The sequence below is a fragment of the Oxyura jamaicensis genome, chromosome 3, assembly GCF_011077185.1.
Source record: "Oxyura jamaicensis isolate SHBP4307 breed ruddy duck chromosome 3, BPBGC_Ojam_1.0, whole genome shotgun sequence".
NCBI classification, from domain to species: Eukaryota; Metazoa; Chordata; class Aves; order Anseriformes; family Anatidae; genus Oxyura; species Oxyura jamaicensis.
Genome location: NC_048895.1, coordinates 69,405,921 through 69,427,136, shown reverse-complemented (window position 1 = coordinate 69,427,136; position 21,216 = coordinate 69,405,921). Strand labels below are relative to the sequence as shown.

Genomic DNA, 21,216 nt, shown 5'->3' with positions numbered 1-21,216 from the left:
AAATAAAAAAAAAAAATCCAGGTACTGAATCTAAATCTACCCTCTTTTAGCTTAAAATTTCTATTCCTTGTCCTATCACTACACTCCATGACAAAGAGTCCCTCTCCAGCTTTCCTGTAGGTCCCCTTCAAGTACTGGAAGGCCATGATAAAGACTCCCTGGAGCCTTCCCTTCTTCAGGCTGAACAACCTCAACTCTCTCAGCCTGTCTTCATAGGAGAGGTGATCCAGCCCTCTGGTCATCTTTGTGGAACTTCTCTGAACTTGCTCTAACTGACCCAATGTTATTCTCGAGTTGGGGATCCCAGAGGAGAATGCATATGGTGGTTTTACAGAATCAGAGCATGGCCAAGGTTGGAAGGGACCTCTGAAGATCACCTAGTCCAACCCCGTTACCGAGCAGGATCACCTAGAGCACATTGTACAGGATGGCATCCAGGTGGGTCCTGCCTGCTCCTGCAGTGGCTCTCCATGGGCCACAGCCTCCTCCAGGCCACATCCAACGGCTCCACCTGGGGGTCTTCCTTGGGCTGCAGCATGGAGATCTGTTCCTTGTGGGACCCATGGGCTGCAGTGGGACTGCCTGCTCACCAGGGGCCTCTCCACAGGCTGCAGGGGAACTTCTGCCCTCCTTCTGTGCTGACCTTGGTATCTTCAGGGCTGTTTCTCCCAGCTTTCTCCCAGTTTCTGTGGCACAACAGTATTTTCCCTTTCTTAAATCTGCTCTCCCCGAGGCCCAGCCAGCGTTGCTCATTTTCTCAGCTCTGGCCAGCAGCAGTTCCCTTTTGGAGTCATCTGGAGCAGGTTCTGACCTGACATGGGGCAGCTTCTGGATTCTTACACAGGCCACCCCTGCAGCCTCCCTGCTACCAAAACCTTGCTGCATAATGCCAATATAATGCAGTACTCAGTTGGGGTCTCACAAGAGTGGAATGAGAGGGGAACAATCACCTCCCTTGACGTGCTGGCCATGCTTCTTTTGAGCAGCCCAGGATACAGTTGGCTTTCTGGGCTGCAAGCCCACACAGCTGGCTCATATTCAGTTTCTCATCCATCCAGAGGACTCTTCCCACCTACATGTTTTTATGACAAAGTGAACTCCATGATCCCACAGAGCTTCTAATGTATTGAGAAAACTACTGGGATTACCAGTTTTTAAATACCAGAGAGTACCAAGATACAGTATATCAAGATATTTCTGCATACCTCCTCACTCCTCTGCACACCATTATGTTAGACAGCTCTAATGAACTCGGTATTTTCCAGGGGCTCCATGGGGTTTCCAGTTCTTTTCCAAGACTAAATTTAATTTTAATTTTAAATTTTTCTTCTATCTTTTTTTTTTTTTTTTCTTTTTTTTAAGTCTGATTTTCTTGACAGGATGATTAGATGAAATGAAATACTAGATAAAAAATATAAACCAGTTCCATTTAATTTTCTCTTGACTGAGAATAGCCTTGAAATGCAGTCACTGGCCTGCTTATATGTGTCTTTAATATATGGGAATAAATGTAGGATAGCTGGAATAAGATGTGTTGATCTTGGACCTGAGCCTGGTATTGTATATTTTGATTTGATCAATTCATAACTAAATGTTGGAGGAATGAGGAAAGAAATTTCCCCACCCATTTTCAAGCAGAATCAGCTGTAACATCCTACTCTGTGGTTTATTTTTTCTTAGTTCAAACTGAGACAATTAGATTTTTTAATTACTTATTTTACAGTACAGATAACTTTTCCTGTCTCTTTTCTTTAAGCTAATCAAGCATAGAAGGTTGTTTCAAAACAGAAATATTAAAGTAAAAACATAATCTACAAGAAACTGTTAACACTTCAAAGCACTGTATGAGACATATATACATATATATATATATAAATGAACCTTTGGAATCTTATTATTAATATTATTTTTTCAAAGGTATATTTTTTCACTTATTCACATATTCAGCCACTTGTAAATACTAACCAAACAGCAAGGAAAACTTTCTCAGAAAAAATAATATATTTATCTAAAACTTTAATTTCACTCTTTCTGGTTTTAGAGATCTTTGATAAATTCAATGCAAATTTGCCAAATCCTTTCAGCTGGGAAGAACTGTCAATGCTGTGTCATGTTTTTATACACAGTTCTAATCTCCCCATGACAAGTTAGTTTGAAACCAACTTTCAGGTCTTCCATGCAGTCACTTAAATGACAAAATTAAGTCAGTTTGTCGCACGGGACTTTTAGGGTGTTTTTCACTATGCTGTTCCAAAAGAGTCCTAGAATTGAGGTGTCTCACCTCAAAGTTCAAAACTTAGTCACCCAGCAGAAGACTCAATCTCACTCTTGTGATAACAACTGAAGGATTCCATATGAAAACAAGCAAACAAACAAAAAACAACTGTAAGAGATGATCTCATAGCTCAATGAACTGTCTTCAAAACTTCAAGACTTACATTCCTTCAAGTACACATAGAATAGAAGCACTAAGTCTCTTCCTTTGACATGACAGCCTAACACCTTTGTGGATCTACCCCCTAAAATTCCTCTTTCCTCTGTTTAATATATAATTAATTTAATGATTAAGTACACTAGAATCAATTTGATTCAGAATTTTCTGCTTTTAAGAAACTTTACCTATAGTAAGCTTTAATGTTAGAAAAGTTTTAATTCTTTCATGCAACTAAAACAAACAAACAAACAAAAAACAACCAACCATCCAAACAATCAACTTATTTGCTATACATAGAAACTCTTAAAGAGAGCCTTGGAAAACAGATGTGCTAATAGTCTTGAATGGAAAACACTAAACTAAACCTACCACCATCCATTCTTTACCTATGGATGCAAAATAAATGACACTAGTCTTCAGAAGTTCCTATTTAAAGATTCATTGTGTTTCTGGCAAATGTCAACAATCAGTATGGGAAAGAGGAAAAGTGTAGGTAATCATGGAGAATTTGGCAGGTGGTCTGTATTTAGAATTTCCCTGATGGAGAAGATATTGAAGGTGAGATTTCATGTACCTCCTAGAAAGTCATTCTTTTAATTTGAAATATCCTCAAGATATGAAAGGCCACATTAGGGCTGTGCTTTCTGGACTGTATCAAATGTTTTTTGTTTCTCAAAATCCTACAACTGCAGATTAAATCAATGTGCACAGTTGGTAGTGATGTTTTTTAACAGCAGAGAAATAAAATGACTGGTTCTATGACAAAAATATCCTTTTAATTGTCCAGTCTGGGCAATGACCCAAGGTAAAAACAAGCAGGCTAAATGGCCCATTGCCATATCTCTCAAGAAACAATTATAATATTGTTCTTCCATTCCTTGAGTTGGCTGGGTTCCTATTTCTTAATCATCTGTAAGGTCTGATATTATTAATTCTCCATAGTTGCTTTTCAAATTTTGGTTTCTAGAGTTTCTCTTTTCATCTATCTCAACCTCTTTCTCACACTCCTTCGCTACTGAATTTTATCATCTATTATTTATTTATTTATTTATTTTTCATCCTGGCTTCAGCTGCTAGTGATAGTTGTGAAGGTAGCTTAAATCTATCTGGCTCCCACACACTACTTCTCAAACTTTCTTAGAAAAGTACTTTGCCACTAAATACTGAATAAATGCCAGATGGATAGTCAGAGAAGGAGAGTGTAAAGAAAAAAAAATATTTTCAGGCAGAAAGACACCAAAGGAATGATCACTATGGGTGCCATGTATTGACATGGTGGTATGCAGACACTGTACTTGAGGCTGTCAGAACCTCACAAAATACCTGTGGAAAATTTCTGTGCTCACCTATGATCTGTGTGAGGCACTTGGTTGGAAAAGGAAGAGCTCATGCTCTAGTCCTTTAATTAATTTTATTTTTTATTTTATTTTATTTTATTTTATTTTATTTTATTTTATTTTATTTATTTATTTATTGTCACTGATGAAAGCAAGTGTAGAGCTATGAGATTTTAAGCTGAGCTGGTTTCAGAGAACATTTCCACTGGTATTGCTGATGTGTCTTGTTTCCATTCATAAAGACATGTTAGAAACTATCACTGTAGATATAAACCACTCTAATCTGGATACAGCTTTAAAAATTTGCACAATGATATTCCCTATAATGTGAACCATGACAGTGCCGTAGCAGTTGGAATTCTGTGGCACCTCTGAAATTGCTATAATAGTAATCTCAATTCACCTGAAGTCCCACTACTTGTTCCTTGTGAATCAAAAGGAAAAGGTGGTTGCATTTCAGTGGCAGCATAAAGCAAGGTAAGAATAGTAAATGGGTAGGAAAAGAGAAGGTGGCTCTGATTTGAGCAGTAGGAGTGGGTAGAAGGGAAAGAGAGCTCAGCCCCAGGGGTTCAAGGGTCCCAGTTCTTTGCCTCATCCATGTGTTTTCAGGGTAGAGCTCAGTGGGGAGGAATTATAGGAGAAAAGTCCCTAGACACCTAGGAATGAACTATGATTTTAGGCATAGAGTAGATTGAATTTTACTGGTTTGTGTTTCTCTGTGACCTTATCTCATACTTTTCAATTGAGAGCTTCACTTTTTGTTTTTCCACAGCAAGCTAATACATTTTTCTACTTTAAGTTGTCTGATATTAAAAATGAATGTAGAGGTAACTGTCAATCCTGGGTATATAAATCTCCAGTAGTAGTGAACCTTATTAAAGTGATAAATTAAATCAACCACATGGGAGACCCATAACATAAGACATGTTTGAGAGGGTTGGGAGCTGGGCTTTCTTTCAAACCAACTGCTTAGATAACATGAAAACTGGGATTGCCAGGTGCCAACTTCTAAGGAAAAGTCCCTCCTGGACTGCACCAGTAAGTACCCTTCTGACAGGGAGCAGGCAACAGAGATGCAGCTTACAGCCCTGGGTCATCCCCAGACTGTCAGGCATGATCTGAGCTTCCCACCTCACTTTTCGGAATTTCTGCGCTGTGTGTAAGTGTGCCCCATGTCTTTTAGGTCCTGACACTTTTTTTCTTTTGGAAATCATTGTATATAAATATCATTTTGGCAGACCAGTGCAGAAAAGACTGACTGAGTGAATCTCAAATACTGCTGCAAGAGGCACTGAAGGAATGGTGACTGTCACCTCAATATGAAGGTTAATATTAGAGAAGCACTTTAGGAGGAACAGTATGCCACTAAATACAACATCACAGGGAGGCTGGAGGAATTAAGTGTCCCTCTGCCTGCCTGCTCCAGTCTCAGTGGCCCTTTTGAGGCACAGGGTCAAAGCAAGTACAGACCTACTTGAACACACAGATCTCTCTCCCATGTGTACTGAATCAAAGAGAGAACTGTATCACCCGCAACCATAGTAAAACATTCATTTTCAACTGTAGCCCTTTGTTGGTAGAAAGTGATCAGAAGGATTACCTTTCAAAAGCATCAGAGTTTGAATTTATTATTATTAGTATTTTAATGGAAAGCAATTGTCCTTGCAGGGCAAAATTGAAAGATAACAAGCTGGAACCATGCATGGCTTTATTAACACTGTGAGCTGAACTTCACTCCCTGCCTCCAAATACAACCCCATGCTGGGCTGTCTTTATGAAACAAGGAAATGACATGACTGAATGAATGGGGCTGCCTAACAGTCCCGTGCCTGATAACTGAATAAATTCTTGCTGAGAGAAATGGACTGTGAATGCTCATTACAGAAACACTGATTAAGAGATGAAGGACAACAATCTGACCACAAACAAATGTTAAGGTCTGTCCTTATTAACTTTTATGCTCACCTGGAGATTTCTCTTAAACTATTGGAGCCATATCATCCAAACAACTTCCACATGACCATTTCAGCAAAGGTCATCTATAACTGGGGTTACTCTCCAGAAATAAAAGTTAAGTGTTTATTTCTGTATGATTTAGGAGACAACCCCTAATTACTGGGAGAATATATACTTCTACCAGCATCTCAGGAATGTAGTATTGTATTTTGCTTGTCTGCGTAATGCATTTGCTTTTTTATTTTATTTTATTTTATTCAGGATTGTCTCAGAAAGTTAGGATGTGATCATTATGTGCATTTATACAAAACTTCTTTATCCAGTTGCTCCATTTACAGCAGCAGAACATTTACAACAGTAAAAGGATGTATCCCTGGTGATTACACGAGCCAGGACAGTATTGGATCCCTTTAGCATAGTGACTCATACAGGTCTAGTAAATTATAGTAAATTATTGTCTTTTTTTTTTTTTTTCTTTTTTTTTTTTTTTTCTTTTAAATGCTCAGCTTGGCCTAGCATACCTCTTTAATAATTCATTTTGTGATAGTCTCAGTCTTTTTAGGCCAGCTTTTTCATAGCCTTGCCAATATCGTTAGATTTCTTTCCTTTCTTGTTTTTATCTCTCAGCCATCTGCTCATCAGTTTTCCTCAATATTCTTAAGAATATAAGTAAAAATGATGGCACTAATTCTGATCAAACGTCTAGTTATCTTACTACTCTGATTTCGGTAGTCATCAGTAGGGAACGTTAAAGAAAGAGAGCAAGTGCAGAATAGTTCTTCCATCTCTATGGCTTCCAGTTTGTAGCAGTTAGCAATTTAAGGACTTCCTTTATATTAGTTTTTGTCCAGGCCACTGACTTTATTAGCCTGCTCATGTCCTCTCCTCCAACTATTCTTTTTTATATTTTTATATATCTATTTTTAGTCTACACAACACCCTGTGACACTGTTAGCACAATGTGTGAAAAGAAGTTCTTCCTTTTATTTCGATTATAATCATGCTACTTGTTAATTTCATTGGATGATTTCATACTTGGACATTGTGAGAAAGATAACTACTTCATTCATGATGTTATGAATCACGATTTTGTTGACTTTTAGTAGATTATCTTTTAGATGTTCTCTTTCAACCATGAGGATCCTTGATCTTTTTGCCTATTACTTTTTACCTCTTCTTGGATGAAGGTTATTCAGTTCCTCCGGCCTTTCTCATTTCCGATGTTTTTTCCTTTCTCACTTAACTATATCGTTTCTGAGATAAGGAAACTGGAACTGCATGCAGCATTCAAAAACGGAGGCAAAATGTTTTCGGGGTTTGTTTGCTTCTTTGTTTTTCTTTATTGCTTTCTTAAGGTATCTGAATTTTCTGTATAGTATTTTTTAGTAATGATATTTTCCTCAAATAGTATAAAGTGCTCCCTGGATATCTTTTCCACTCTCATTAGTGAAAATCATCATATATGTATATAAGTTATGAATACTGAATTCAGCTGATCAACACAATATTTTCAATTGTTAGTTCCAATTTTAACTACCCTGAAGTATTTTGTATCAAATCTGTTATCTTGCCAATTCAAACTATTGGTATATATATATTTTTTTTTCATTGTGTGTGTGTGTGTGTGTATTTTATATATATGTTTTGGTTTACTTTTGGCATAAATAATGTCTGGTAGTCGTGATCTGATGAATTTTTCCAAAGGCCTGATTGTATTCAGGGGGTAGTTGGACCAGATACTTCGTGATTCAAAGAACCATATGTTCTGTGATTCTGTGATAATATATACGTGGGACACTTCTTCCCTGGATGGCCAGACTCTATTATGGGAACCCCACAAATTCTTGTATGAACACTGATATAAAGAGTCCACTTAGCTTTTTGTCTTATTTTCCTTTAGTTCTCCTTTTCAACTCAATTATGTATTGGCCCCACTAGCTCTCAGCAAACTACCTATTCTTGAAGTTTTCAAAATGTTTTCATTAATAGTTTCTATGCCTTTAGCAAGTTACTCAGAAAAATATTCTCTGGCCTGTTTTATTATGGTTTACATTTAATCTGCTGAACTTTAATCTATTTTCCATTTTCTTCAGTTGAATATGATCAGACTTTGTGGAATACCTTTTTTATTTTGTTAGCTTCATGGAGTGTATATTTACTGTGGACATCTAATTCAATTACTTTTCAGTGCTGCTTTTTATTATTATTTCCTTTCATTTAAAAATATATTTTCTTATCATAAAGATCTTCATGTAGTAAATATTTTTAATGATACATGTTACATAGTGGACTTTTCCACTTTTTTTCTTTCATTTTTTGAGACTGCCTCATTCAAGTATATTATGGTCAGTGTTACAGAATAAATCTTCAGGAATAAGATTCAATCACTTTCAGTTGTTTTCCTTTATCTCAAAGGACTAAAAAGAAAATCATTTGTAGTCGGTAGTCCTCCATGGTGTAACTGTTATAAGTTCTTCAACCCATTCTCTGAAGAGTGAAGCACAATATCCTTCTGTGCACTACAACTGACTTTAGACAGCAATAGGCTCACACGCTGAGAAATTGCTTCTTTATCATATAACTAGATTATATCCTAGGTAGCATATACTTTTTCTGAAAATTCTACCCAGATGATATTAAGAAATGAATTTTTAATTAAAATGTCATGGAAATTCCTTTGAAAATCAGATTCCTGGTGCTTCCTAGCAGCAGGCGAGTGAGATCTCCCCCCACTATCTTATTATTTTTTGGAGGCTTTTTTGTTGTTTATAGGAAAAAAAATACTTACACTAACACAACTTGCTAAGTAAAATGTCCCTTTGGCAACTATCCCAGAACAGCAACTATAAACACATGTTTAGGTTTTAAGCAGTGTTATACACTAGATAATTTATCATTTCCCTGCTATAGCCATTTCATTTCAAGTCATTAGTCAGCCCTGTACAAATAAATCACAGCTTACAAAATTTTAACAATCCATATAAAAGAAATGGTATTCTCGTCTTTTCTGTATTTGCAGAGAAAACTTGTAGGGAAAATTTAATAGAGGTGTAAAATGCTTACTTTGCTCTCTACCTTATTAAATTATATTCCTGGATATTTTGTTTCGCTGGGGGATTTAGTCTTTCGATAGCACCGGTCTAACTTCTCTATTTTCAAGTATACATTCCTTTGTGTTTTGTTTGGCTGAAGAACCCTTCCCTTGCTCTTGGAGTCTGTAGGTTGTTCATCATATTTCATTTAGTTTGAGCATAGAGTATGCTTTTCAGCATACATTCAGGTCATATCACATCATTCTAGTGTGCGGGCTGATGAGAAAGACTTAGACTACTGTTGGCTGAGATTTCTTCATCAACCGTTTGTGAAGATCTGGAGCAAATTTTCCCTATATTTTAAAGGAGAGATATAGACACTTGAATGTGGCCGACTGCTGATTACTGTCTGCAGTAACACATCAGCTGTGTGTATGCTCCCAGCCGTAAGTTTTGGCTTTGCCAGAATAATAATGGTTGTGATTAAGTCTTTAAATAAAACAAACAAAAAAAAATAAATAATTAATCCCAAACCTATTTCAGCCGAGCTCTCTAAGTATCTCATTTAAAAGATATTATTTTTATTATTTAAACTAGGAAAGTTTTAAAAACAAATCAGTTTACAAACACTTTTGTATCTTGGGACTGTGAACCTTCCCTTATTCCACAGTTTTCTTGTTCTAGGAATCTTGTTCTAGATCTCTAAGAGTAAGACCATAAAACTTAAGGAGCACTCAGTTTTAACCTTTCTACCATGTTTGTCAAATAGCTTAGGGAAGTGTTTTCATCTGTGCATTTCAAATCAAACCCCGGTGGGCCAAGGAAAACATAAACCCATCAACATAAACCCATTAAGATTGTTGTGAATGTAAGAGGCAGAGGGGGTGCTGCCTTTCATGGGCCTTCTGTTTGATTGTGATTATATTTAAATTTGAGAGCTTATTATGTTTACAGCTGTGACTGTGTTGCTATGACAGAAGCAATACTGAAGTCCTTTTACAGAAAAAGGACAACTCTACATATTCCTAGTACAGCTTGAATTTCATTTTCCTTGCATCTCTTAACTGTTACATAAGGATTAATACATTTTGCTTTTCCCCTCACCTGGTTTGTCCAGGAAAAGTTTCTTAAGAATAAATTAGGTGCAAGTGTTTTGGGGAGGAATATGTTATTTAAAGCCTTCTGTGTAGCTGGTTCTCAATACTTTACTTAAGTCTTCACCTTTTCATCCCTGGAATCTAGGTTGTGCTGCATGCTCTTTCAAGCCACACATCTTTCTGACTTCATTGCCACATTACCACAGCTCAATATCAAGCAAGAAACGCTCTTTTTTTCTTGGAAAGAGAGCCTGGTCTGCCTGTCTGTCCTGTCAAGTGTGCAAACTCCCACTGTTCCCTAGGGTGCAAGCAGAAAGCAAGCCTCCCTGCGTCTGCCATTTCCTAGCCAACACTCGCACAATGGAGAGCATGTAAACAGTTGGCTGGGCTGATTGTTGCAGTGATTGAAGCAAATCAAGGGCAGCTTTACCTCAAACAATGAATTCTGCACTCTGTATGCAAATTCCTCCCTGTTTTCACTTCTGTTTCTCATCTGTGCCAGCATGGTCTTAGTGAACCTCCTATGAACTACAAAACAAGTTACAAAACCTTGCAGATCACTGGTCTTTTATTATAAGCTTTCAGTTTCACTTTGCACAAAACATGCCTGCAAGCAGAATTCAGGCTGCACAGCTGGACTCCTTCAGGCATCTGTTGTCCTCCCCACCTTTATTTATTTATTTATTTATTTATTTATTTATTTATTTATTTATTTATTTTTATATTTTTTTTAATACGGGACTTTGTCTTCTGATTTGCAGTGTTATTAAATAAAGTGATAGAAAATGAAACAAAGAAAGGATGGCTGCATTTTATTTATTTATTTATTTATTTATTTATTTATTTATTTTTGCATCTCATTGTTCTCCATCATTTCTATTCAACAGAGTGAAGGGTGGCTGTCTTATTTAATGAATTCATTATAGTTCAGAAATGCTTCATATCATTTAGGAAATAGCATTACTTTTATCTTTCTTGCAGAAGTAACCTTAGGTATCAGTGCTGAGGTCCCAGCAGCTGCCTTGCCCTTTGGTAGGTGTGAATGGGCACGTGCCAGCTGCTGAGCTGAAGCATGTGCTCCCCTCTCTGATGTGAAGCTTGAGGAGTTCAAGAGGTCAATTCCTGTGCTTTCAGTGTTGCACTAAGCTGCACTCCATGCAAACTGCTTTGTTTTGTGCTGCGGGAAACATGTTTGTCCTTTCTTGGCCCTTGAGTAGAAATAGGGTTATACCGTTAATTCTGTTATAAATATTTCTGTTTTGGCAGAATATGCATTTCCTTTCAGCCCATTGCAAGGTGTAGTTGGATTGTGATGTATATGTTACTAACAGTTATTCAATGGAGACACTCCATTATTAGTTTCAATTATAAGGAAATGTAATTTTGTTTCTCTAGACTTCAGTTCCTATTGGAAAATTCATTTGAATATTTTTGTACAAATAAATTACAACTCAGGGTTGTCCTCAAGAGGTACCACACATGCTAGGAAATATGGTTGTTAATATCCTGCATTTGCTGCATTGCTTGGCTTGTGCTTATAGTCCCCACTTTGCAGATCTGCTGTATTGCATATTACAAAACCTGACATGAAACCTGCAGAGTATGTATGAATGCTGAGGAAGGGGGAGGGAGAGGACTTCACCAGAGAATGATCATTGCTTTCTTGTTCGTGTTGTTGAGAGTCAAGATGTTTGTCTTCATGCTACTTGGATTGCCACATGGAAGTTCCATCCAGACAACATATTATTTCTCTAATTTTCTGGAGATGGTATGATAGGACCAGGGAACTGAATCAGATGGCTCCAAATTAAGGGTCTTAATGAATTTGAAAGGGAGCTCTTTGTGTCAGCTTGCAAGGTGCAGAAAAGCAATTTATGAAGTGCTTTCTTTCTTCGTTTGTGTGAATGGACCAGAAACATGGTCAAAGCAGCAATGTTAACAAATCAGTGAATTTAAACACTTAGTCAGTGTTTCTCTTCATTGAAAAGAAAATAAGATGATAGTAGACAAACAGCTCACCTAGGAGGGACTGTGGGAAGGTAGCAAAAAATATTATTGTCTAGATTGAAATTGATTAGCCAGAATCCAGAGGTCAGTCAGAAGCTCGTGTTGGGTTAGTGTTGATGCATCTGTAATCTATGGCCTTGGACAGGTCAGTCAGCCTGAACACTGAAAGCAATCTTAAACTGAGGCTAGAGGTTTTGGGGACTGCATAAAACCTTGAATGGATAGAACTGTCAAGGAGGAATTTCCATGAAAGGTTTTTTTTTTTTTTTTTTTTTTTTTAGCAAAAAAAAGCAAAGCAAAGTAATCGAAAGATTCAATTTGCTTTCTGTCTGCAGGAGGACCCCTCCTCATACCCCAGGATTCCATATATAGGATTTCCATTGCTGTTAGTGTAAAATTGTGCACAACTTCAGTTGTGTAATAACATCACCATCTTTTACATCAGCAAAAGGCTTGATGAAAGGGTTGTGTACATCTGGCTTGGGCATAAACATTTTCCTGCACCTAGGGAGGAATAATCCTAAGCACCAGTACAGGTTGGGGGCTGATGTGCTGGAGAGCAGCTCTGCAGAGAGGGACCTGGGAGTCCTGGTGGACAGCAGGCTGTCCATGAGCCAACAATGTGTCCTTGTGGCCAGGAAGGCCAACCATATCCTGGGCTGCATTTGGAAGAGTGCTGCCACCAGACCAAGGGAGGTGATCCTCCCCCTCTGCTCAGCCCTGGTGAGGCCACACTTGGAGTCTTGTGTCCAGTTCTGGGCTCCCCAGTACAAGAGGGACATAGGACTACTGGAGCAAGTCCAGAGGAAGACTAAGTTGGTTAGAGGACTGAAGCACCTGTCATACGAGCACGGGCTGAGAGAACAGGGCCTGCTTAGCCTGGAAAATAGAAGGCTGAGGGGAGACCTCATCAACGTATATAAATATCTGAGGGGAGGGTGTCGAGAGGATGAAGCCAGTCTGTTTTCAGATGTGTCCAGTGGCAAGACAAGAGGCAATGGACACAAACTGAAGCACAGGAAGTTCTGGCTCAATAAGAGGGGGCACTTCTTTACTGTGAGAGTGACAGAGCACTGGAACAGGTTACCCAGAGATGTTGTGGAGTCTTCTCTGGAGATATTCAAAATCCACCTGGATGCCATCCTGTGCAATGTGCTCTAGGTGATCCTGCTCAACAGCAGGGTTGGACTAGATGATCTTCAGAGGTCCTTTCCAACCTTGGCCATTCTGTGATCTTGTAATTAGGTCGGTTACAAGTATCCTCCCTAATGTTTTCGTGTAAGCAAAATCTTCAAATGGTAATGAAGATTACTGCCTATCTTGAAAAACCTTAGAGATAATGCTCTTTAAAAATGCTGTGTTGTTTTGTAGTGCAGGTGTACATTTTTTTTTTTTTTTTCAAATTTTCTGGATATAAGAAATCTGTGATTTGTTTCTCCATGTTTATATTATCACCAATGTATGAGGAAATGAGTGATCATTTAGCCTGTAAAATGTGGCTTCATAAAAAAAAAATAAAAACAAATGTAAAAAAAAATCTACTTAGCATTTAACACAGAGACTTTAGAACTTTAGACTTCATTTAATATTTATATATATATATATATATATATATATAAGAGAAAGAAGAAAGCAAATCAGATATTTTAGTTAGGTCCTTCCTGATGACATCCAGTCTTACTTTCCTTTTTCTGTCTTCAGTCCAGACATTTGATCTTTACAAAATATACTTTCCAACAAAAGAAAATATTGTACATTCTTATCCACAAATCTTGCAGACTGTTCATTACTCAATCGGATATGAAAGCAAAGTCTTGTAAGAAGCTGGACTGTTTAAAGAAGTTGTATTTAACTTATGGTCAAGTACTGTTCTCCCAAGACTTTGGAAAAGACCAAGGAAAGGTCTCATGCTGTGAAATTTTTATAAGCAAATAACAATTTCATTGTAAATAAAGATTGCTTTGATAACTTTCAAAGGGATTATGATAAACATGCCACAATATGTACTGGAAAAAATAAAACTATGAATCCTACATTTCAATTTTTTACTAGGAAACACTTTCAACATAAATCAATTAAATAACTTCTGTCCCTTGACTGTGGTTTGTGGAGATACTGACACAAGCATGCAGCTTTACAGAACAGAGGATGTGCAGAGCATGCAAATGGATAAATGGCTGTTACCTGGAGGAAATAGTTTGGCACTAACTGAAGTTTAGATTTTTCTATCAAGTCAGCACTTCAGCAGGGCAATTCAAGTTTGTGACCTACTGTCACATACCTGAGCTGTAGCCAATATCAATTGGCTGCGAAAGTGTAGAGATCATTTCTCTTATAATCTATCTCACTATATTTCTTGAGATATAATTCTTACATATGCCAGGCATAATTTTTTTTTATTTTTTATTTTTTTTGAGACAGAATTTCATTTGATTTTCCACCTACCCCCTGGGTTTTTAAAAATAGGTGTTTATAAAATTTAGGCAAAAGTTAAAGGGTTTTGACTGCAATGGCCATTTTTATTTATTTATTTATTTTTGTCTGGTTCCTCAGCAGTAAATATATTTTGTTTTAAATTTTTCCTTGGTTTTTACAAAGAGGGTTTTGTGTGCAGAATCGTCTTTGTAAGTGAGATTGCTTGGTGCTTGCCCTTGTGTTCAAAGTTATATTTCAAAACTGAAGAATATGCTACTTCTCAGTAGATCTATTTATCAGATATGACAGCATTTCAAGCCCTCCTTAGTCTGTTTATCAGTATGCAGAACAGTAAGAAATAAAATCTGGAATCCGTATTTAAAATTAAATGAAAAAAAAAAAAATGATAGGTATAATTATAACCATTCAATACAGTTAAAATATTACTGATGTCTGAATATTTAGATACTAAGCAAAGAAAGTCACCACTAAATTTCAGCTGACTTAAACCACATCATGTATACCCAAAACCAGTTATGTAGAAACATTTATTTATTTCTTTCCTAAGCACATTATTTTTCATTTTTAACCCTAATTTTCATTTTAACCCTAATTCACATCTTTAACCCTAATTCACATTCTTTTGGGACACGTTAGCTAAACACAGGAGGTTTGCACAACATGTTGTGCAGTCTTATTTACATAAAGAAGCAAAGTTCTTACTTTTGAGGAGAGAAAGACAAAACCTGTGGTGTTAAACGAGTTATAATAGCTCCATACTTTAGACTTCTATGATATTTATAGGTATATTTGTAACAGAACTGACTCAATACTTCAGAATGAAAAATTCAGCTTTAGTTTCTTTATTGCTTGCAAAATATCATTTATAAGATTTCCTGTACTAAGGATACATTCTCAGCTTGTGTAAGCCAATGTATTTTTACTGGATTCAGTACAGAATAAGAATCTAGACAGTGAAAAGTTCATAAATATTCATCTTGCTAGGTGTGCAACTTAGTTTTGATTGGGTGATAAATCACAAAGCTTCTTCTCCTTCATGAAAAGATTGTGTAAAAATTGAAGAACGTATGCTGTTGAGTACAAAAGTACGTTATAATAATCTTTAACAAAAATTGCTGAATGCAGCTTCATAACTCCCTCTTTTTTTTTTTTTTTTTCCCCTTTTTTTTTTTTTTTTTCCTTCACAACTCTGTGCCAATTAAACTAGGACCACTTGAAGGTATAAGATAACCAGAACAGCAGAAGAGAAAAGAGAAATTCACTTCAAATTTACATGAGTATTTTTCTAGGAATAATAATAATAAAAATCCTTTCAGTTTTGATGAACTATGTTTGTACATTGTACAATTTTACATATACAATGTTTATATTAATAGAACTTTCCATATTTTTCGATTGATTAACCATCTTGTTCCAATAACTTTTAGACTATGGCATTTTAACAAATTTTAAATATATTAACAGAAAACTGGAAGTAGTCACTGAAATCTCTGAATAGGCCTCCATAACACTGATCAGAACACAATATTGTTGCTTGAATAAAAATATAATTTCAAAAGGAAAGAACCTTATTTTCGTTTACAAATTATCAATGAGAAAGAGACTTAATCTCAACTTTTGCAAAGTTGCTTCAATTCTCAGTAAGTTGTTTCTTGAAAATGACATATTTTCAATTTCTTATAATCTAGTATATGGCTGGTAGATAATGACTAGAATGACTGCTTCATTTTTCACTTGTCACAGGCAAAGTTCCACCCAAGAAAAGAGAATAGGGAATCTGAGACTTCTAATTCAGTTAAAATAAAGATCCCAAAGTTTGCATTCATATCTGAATTATCCATAATAATTAGTCTTCGGTGATTTAGAGAGGTCAAAGAACCTCATTACACTGGGCAGTAGTTTGATGATGGAATTCTTTTGTCTGTCCATGGGAAAGAGGAAAGAGATGTTAGTTAATATATTTGGTACTCAGTGTGAATCAAGGCATTTCTTTCCATGGGAGATCAAGAAAATGAGATAGATGTTAGTATCTTCCTTTTAGTAGAAATGTGATCAGAAACAGCTGTGACGAGTACAGAAGACTAGATAGATGCACGGGATATATATCAAGATGAAGCAGTCATACAAACACACCAGGAACCGGCTCCCCAGGTCACGGCACCAAGCCCGCTGGAGTTCAAGAAGAGTTTGCATGATGCTCTCTGATATATGGTCTGATTTTTAGGTAGTTTTCTGTGGAGCCAGGAGTTACACTTGATGATCCTTGTGAGGCCCTTCCACCTCAAGATATTCTATGATTCTAAGAACACAGCTTGCAGTTCAATGACTGTAGGATTCTAGAATCACTGGGGAAATAAACTGAGATCATCTGATTTGCCTTTTAAATAGTAGGGACATCTTTCTGCCCTGAAACAATGATACTACTGATGAAGCAGCAGGAATTTTTGACTTGCTTACTAGTAAACAGAACTTTTAAACCTCATCAATTCTTTCACTGTATGTCACCATATAAAATAAAGAAGGCCAAATGTATGTCAGCACTCCATGGTGCTGTAGGAGCACCTCCTGCAGTGTCTACACAGACTCAAGCTTGAAATCACCCCCAGACGTATTTAGTTATCAGCACATACATATGCATGTAGTTTTGGTTTGTGCCATGTTGGAATTGTTTAGATGCTGTCTGGGGCTGCTCCAAGAGATGGCACAAGTCTGGGATGTTTCCTAGTGAGCATACTGAAGTAAGACCACCTTGAGGGGGAAAGGGAGAAAGTTTAGGTGGGAGTATTGCTGTGTGTTTCAGCCTGAGTACTGGCTTTGACCCAAGACAATTTTATTTGTTAGCAGAGAAGTCACCTTTAAAAATGCTTAAAAAGACAGTCTGCCCTACAAAGGTTATAGTCTAAAATTAAGGCAAGATTTATCAGGTAGACACAGAGACAGCTGCAAGAAAACCGTGAAAGAGGAACAGCAGTAGATAATGATCTCCTGAGTCTCTGACTCCTGTTTCCACTTGAAACATTATAAGAAAAATGATTATTGTTTTGTCTATATGTTACAGACATTTTCTTCAAAAGTACTGTAAATGCAAGGACATCTCTGGTCCACTTAAATCTAAATAATTAGAGTTGTTTTCAATTCCGGATAACAGCTGTTTACTAAAATATACAGTCATGGTAGAATCATTTGGTTAATCATTATTTACTAGTGACTGTTTCTCTGATACAGGAGGAGCTAGACAGCAGGAAGAGTCTCTGTTATAAGTCTGCACACTTCATGGTTATAGCTCTACTCACACCTAAGTGACTCACTGTCTGAATGTATCTCAGATTCTTTTTTAGATTCTTTTTATTATTATTATTATTATTCTGGGAGTTGAAGGAAGTCCTTAAAATTGTATTTGCCTGCTTTTTAGTCATCAGACTAAAGGTCAGATACTCTTTTACAGCACGAATATACAGTCGTGCAAATTAGGGCAAATGCTATCCTACCATTTTTCAGCAGCGCTCCTAATTAAAAAAAAAAAAAAAAAAAAAAAAAAAGTAGAGGAACTCCACTGTTCATAAAGGCAGAATGCAGATCTCTTATGTGAAGGCACAGGATGAACAGTTCCTCCTTGGCATCTCCCATAGATGATGGGAATTTGGTAGTGACCTTCCCCAGTTAAGTATGCCTTAGGGAGGGACTGAGGATAAACTAGTCAATCTGTTATGAAAGAATACATAGAATTTATATGAATCCAGTTATAGTGAAAAATACTTAAGTTCTTCAAAGGGGAATAGATTGATGATTTCTATTCCAGATATATTTTGCCTTTTCTCACTGAGAGCTTGCCTGCTTTGCAGACTATTTTATCAGCCTGCATATTAGGATTAATAATTAAAGCACTAATATATTTTTAACTATAAAATTTCAAGTGCATCCATAATGCAGTGCATAGAGTCTACTTAGCATGCCTGCTGTAAAAAGGGACTTATGAAATTTTCATGAATGTTTTATATTGCAGATAGGCAGAATCATTCAGTGTTTAATGCTGCTTAATAATAACATTAACAACAGTTTTCTAAGGAGGCAAGCTGTGCTGCCAAATATATATGTTGTCACCCATCCCACCAAAAATAAACCCTCTGATGATTACAAGCTTATACTGTACATAACTTGCACATGCACGCACGTACACACACTCACTGATGTGCTCCCTCATCTCTCTCTCTCTCTACTTACAGACCCTCACATGGAGTAAGCAGCAAAGCATGATGCTCATCTTTTAAATGGGTAATAACTTCAGCCTCACTGAGTTACCATTTTCCTGCCACAACTCCATGCATCTGTCTGGGCAGATGACAAAAATAAGGTGAACAGTGAACGATAGAACTTTATAACATGTTAATCATTGTTTTTACTCACATTTCAGCTAAGAGAGGAGCTGAAACTAGAAAAAAAGGGAGGCAGTGAGCTAAGAAATGCCTTTGACATTACATGTGTCACTCCTTATCAGCATGTTCTCTTCTAAGCAGATACCATATATCTCTTTCAACACTTTCTATACTGTCTTTCATAGAAATATGTTGGAAATGAGGGAATAATTTACAGGAAAAAATGTACATAACCTTGGACTGAGCTTTTGTTGCTGCTCATTTTTCAAAATGCTGGCTATGTTCGTGCATGATTGTGTATGTCACATGAGATTGCTCCTGCTTCCTGTCTGGAGTAATATAACTTTCCAATCAGGAAGAGGGTAAAAGGAAACCACTGAGACTTGAGTTTTATGGAGGATTAGTCAGAAGGTGATTAGTCAGTAAGTGACCAAAACCTAAGTAATCTGAGAAGGTGTTTTTTTTTTTTTTTTTTTTTTTTTTTTTTTTTTTTCCCTGAAGGGTTTGCTACCTAGAAGACATCATTCTTAGGTATTCAGGGTGTTATGAAATTTAGCTGCTTGAATGGGAAATTTCACTAAGTTCTCTCATCAGACAAGTATTTGAAGACCAGCTGTAAAAAGGACACATTTAGATTCTTATCTAATTCAGTGTGCCAAGACTCTGGCCAGAATTTTGCCAAGCCTTATCTTAAAAGCAGACAGTCACATTCCTGACCCATGAGCGGTTTCTCCCTAATCACTGCTTTGTTATTTGAGTATTTTGATTTAAGAAAATGGAGAAGAGGCAAAAACAGCTTGTTTGTTTATTTGGCCAAAAGTTCTTACATAATTGCTTGCACCCATTTTTTTTTTTTTCTTCCCATGTCCAGATGAGAGAACATATGAAGTGTCCATGTGAGTGAGCTTATGGAGTCTCCACTGATGTCTAATGCACAACAGAATCACAGTCTGCAGGGGGATGCACTCAGACCTGTTTGGATGTAGCTGCAGAATCTGGTCATTCCTTCACATTTCAATACATGAATATTTATTTTTCTGCAAAAGAGCAGAGCATCGTTTCTTTTTTTCATAACAAACTTCCCATGAAGTATTTGTTCTTCAGCATTTTTGTTCCTCAAGCCTTACTTTTGCGGTTATCTCAATTGTTTTTCCAGACAAATGCTCACCTGATTTAGGATCAACCAGCCCTGTTTTATAAGCTTTTGTTACACTGGAAGACAAAATTATTTTGAAAGTCAGTGAGGTGTGTGAATTTCCTGAAGAAATTTACATATTTACATTTTATGGCTCTATTTTACCCAAAGATTACAAAATTATATTAATTAGTTAAATATGGTTCATTAATTATATTGTTTTCTCCCCCCCCCATCCCCCTCCCTTTAATTTAGTGAGAATTCATCCCAGTTCAATGTGTCTGTGCAAGGTTCAGGATTTGCTAAGTATATTTTTCCCCTTTAGAAGTAAATATAACTTTTGTTGAACCTTCTATTAATGGATACATTTACTTCATATTATGACCTGAATGCCATGAAGAGGCATTTTGTTCCTACTGCCAACAGTTACATTATTTTTATCCATGTACTGATAGTAACATGTTATTCAAGAATATAACAACATGTGTGATCTATTCATCCAGAAAATAAAGTTTATCATATTAAATAAGTTTGGGTAACAACATTTTTGAACTGCTGTAATGATGTCCCCCCTCTTCCATGTAATTATAAATAAGTAAATAAATAAATTAATAAATAAGTTGATATAAATCAGGCTGAATGATTTAGAATATCTACAATCAGACAAGCTTTGAGAACAATTTCTCATTGGTCACAACAGTGTACAATTTCAGCTCAACCATCTCTGAACACTTGTAGTAGCAATGATTGTGGACATCGCTCTTCTCAGTAAAAAATATTGAAAGTGTCCTTTCCCTAATTCATATTTTGCGGTTACATAATGAAATACGATAAAGCACAGCAGGACTCCTTTTCCAGTTAACATATAAGTTCTACACCAAGAATTAGACTCCCTGATGGGTCACCAAATACTTGGATTTGGAGTCATTATTGATCATGAAAAACTCTAAAGAATTTAATAAACATTAAAATAATAGCAGTCTTAGGTTTATTAGATTTACCCCCTGTTATCTTCCCTATAGCAATCAACACAAAATTGCCACTTTCACAACACTGTAGCTGCTCTCTGCCTCCTTCCCAACTAATGAGACCTTATACTGCTTTCAGCAGCTGGAAGTTTGTGTCTTTGTCCCAGGAATGCAGACTAGCACCATTGTATGTCTTCACTATGTGTGATTTGCCATTCTAAGTCACTAAAAAATATCCTGTGCTCTAAAGAATCCATGGAAGAAGGAGGACATCAGACAAATGAGAAAAATGAACATAAGTTGGGAGGTTGTTTATAGCTTTACTGATTTTACAGTTGTACCCCTAAGTAAAACCCCAGAAAGTATTTTCAACCTTATTCTCAAAAATCCTGAAGCAAATTCTCATTTGATTCTTTATGATGAACTGTTTAAAATGCTTTG

The 21,216-nt window shown here is 36.5% G+C and overlaps 1 long non-coding RNA gene across 1 annotated transcript; it reads right to left on the bottom strand.

Annotated features, from left to right (window-relative positions):
* Positions 1-15,474: 15,474 nt before the first annotated feature.
* On the bottom strand, positions 15,475-19,940 carry LOC118164976. The gene is made up of 3 exons (XR_004749786.1): positions 19,841-19,940; positions 19,645-19,709; positions 15,475-15,584 (listed from the first exon to the last, which is right to left on the bottom strand). It is a non-coding gene; the product is annotated as an uncharacterized LOC118164976 (long non-coding RNA).
* Positions 19,941-21,216: the final 1,276 nt, after the last annotated feature.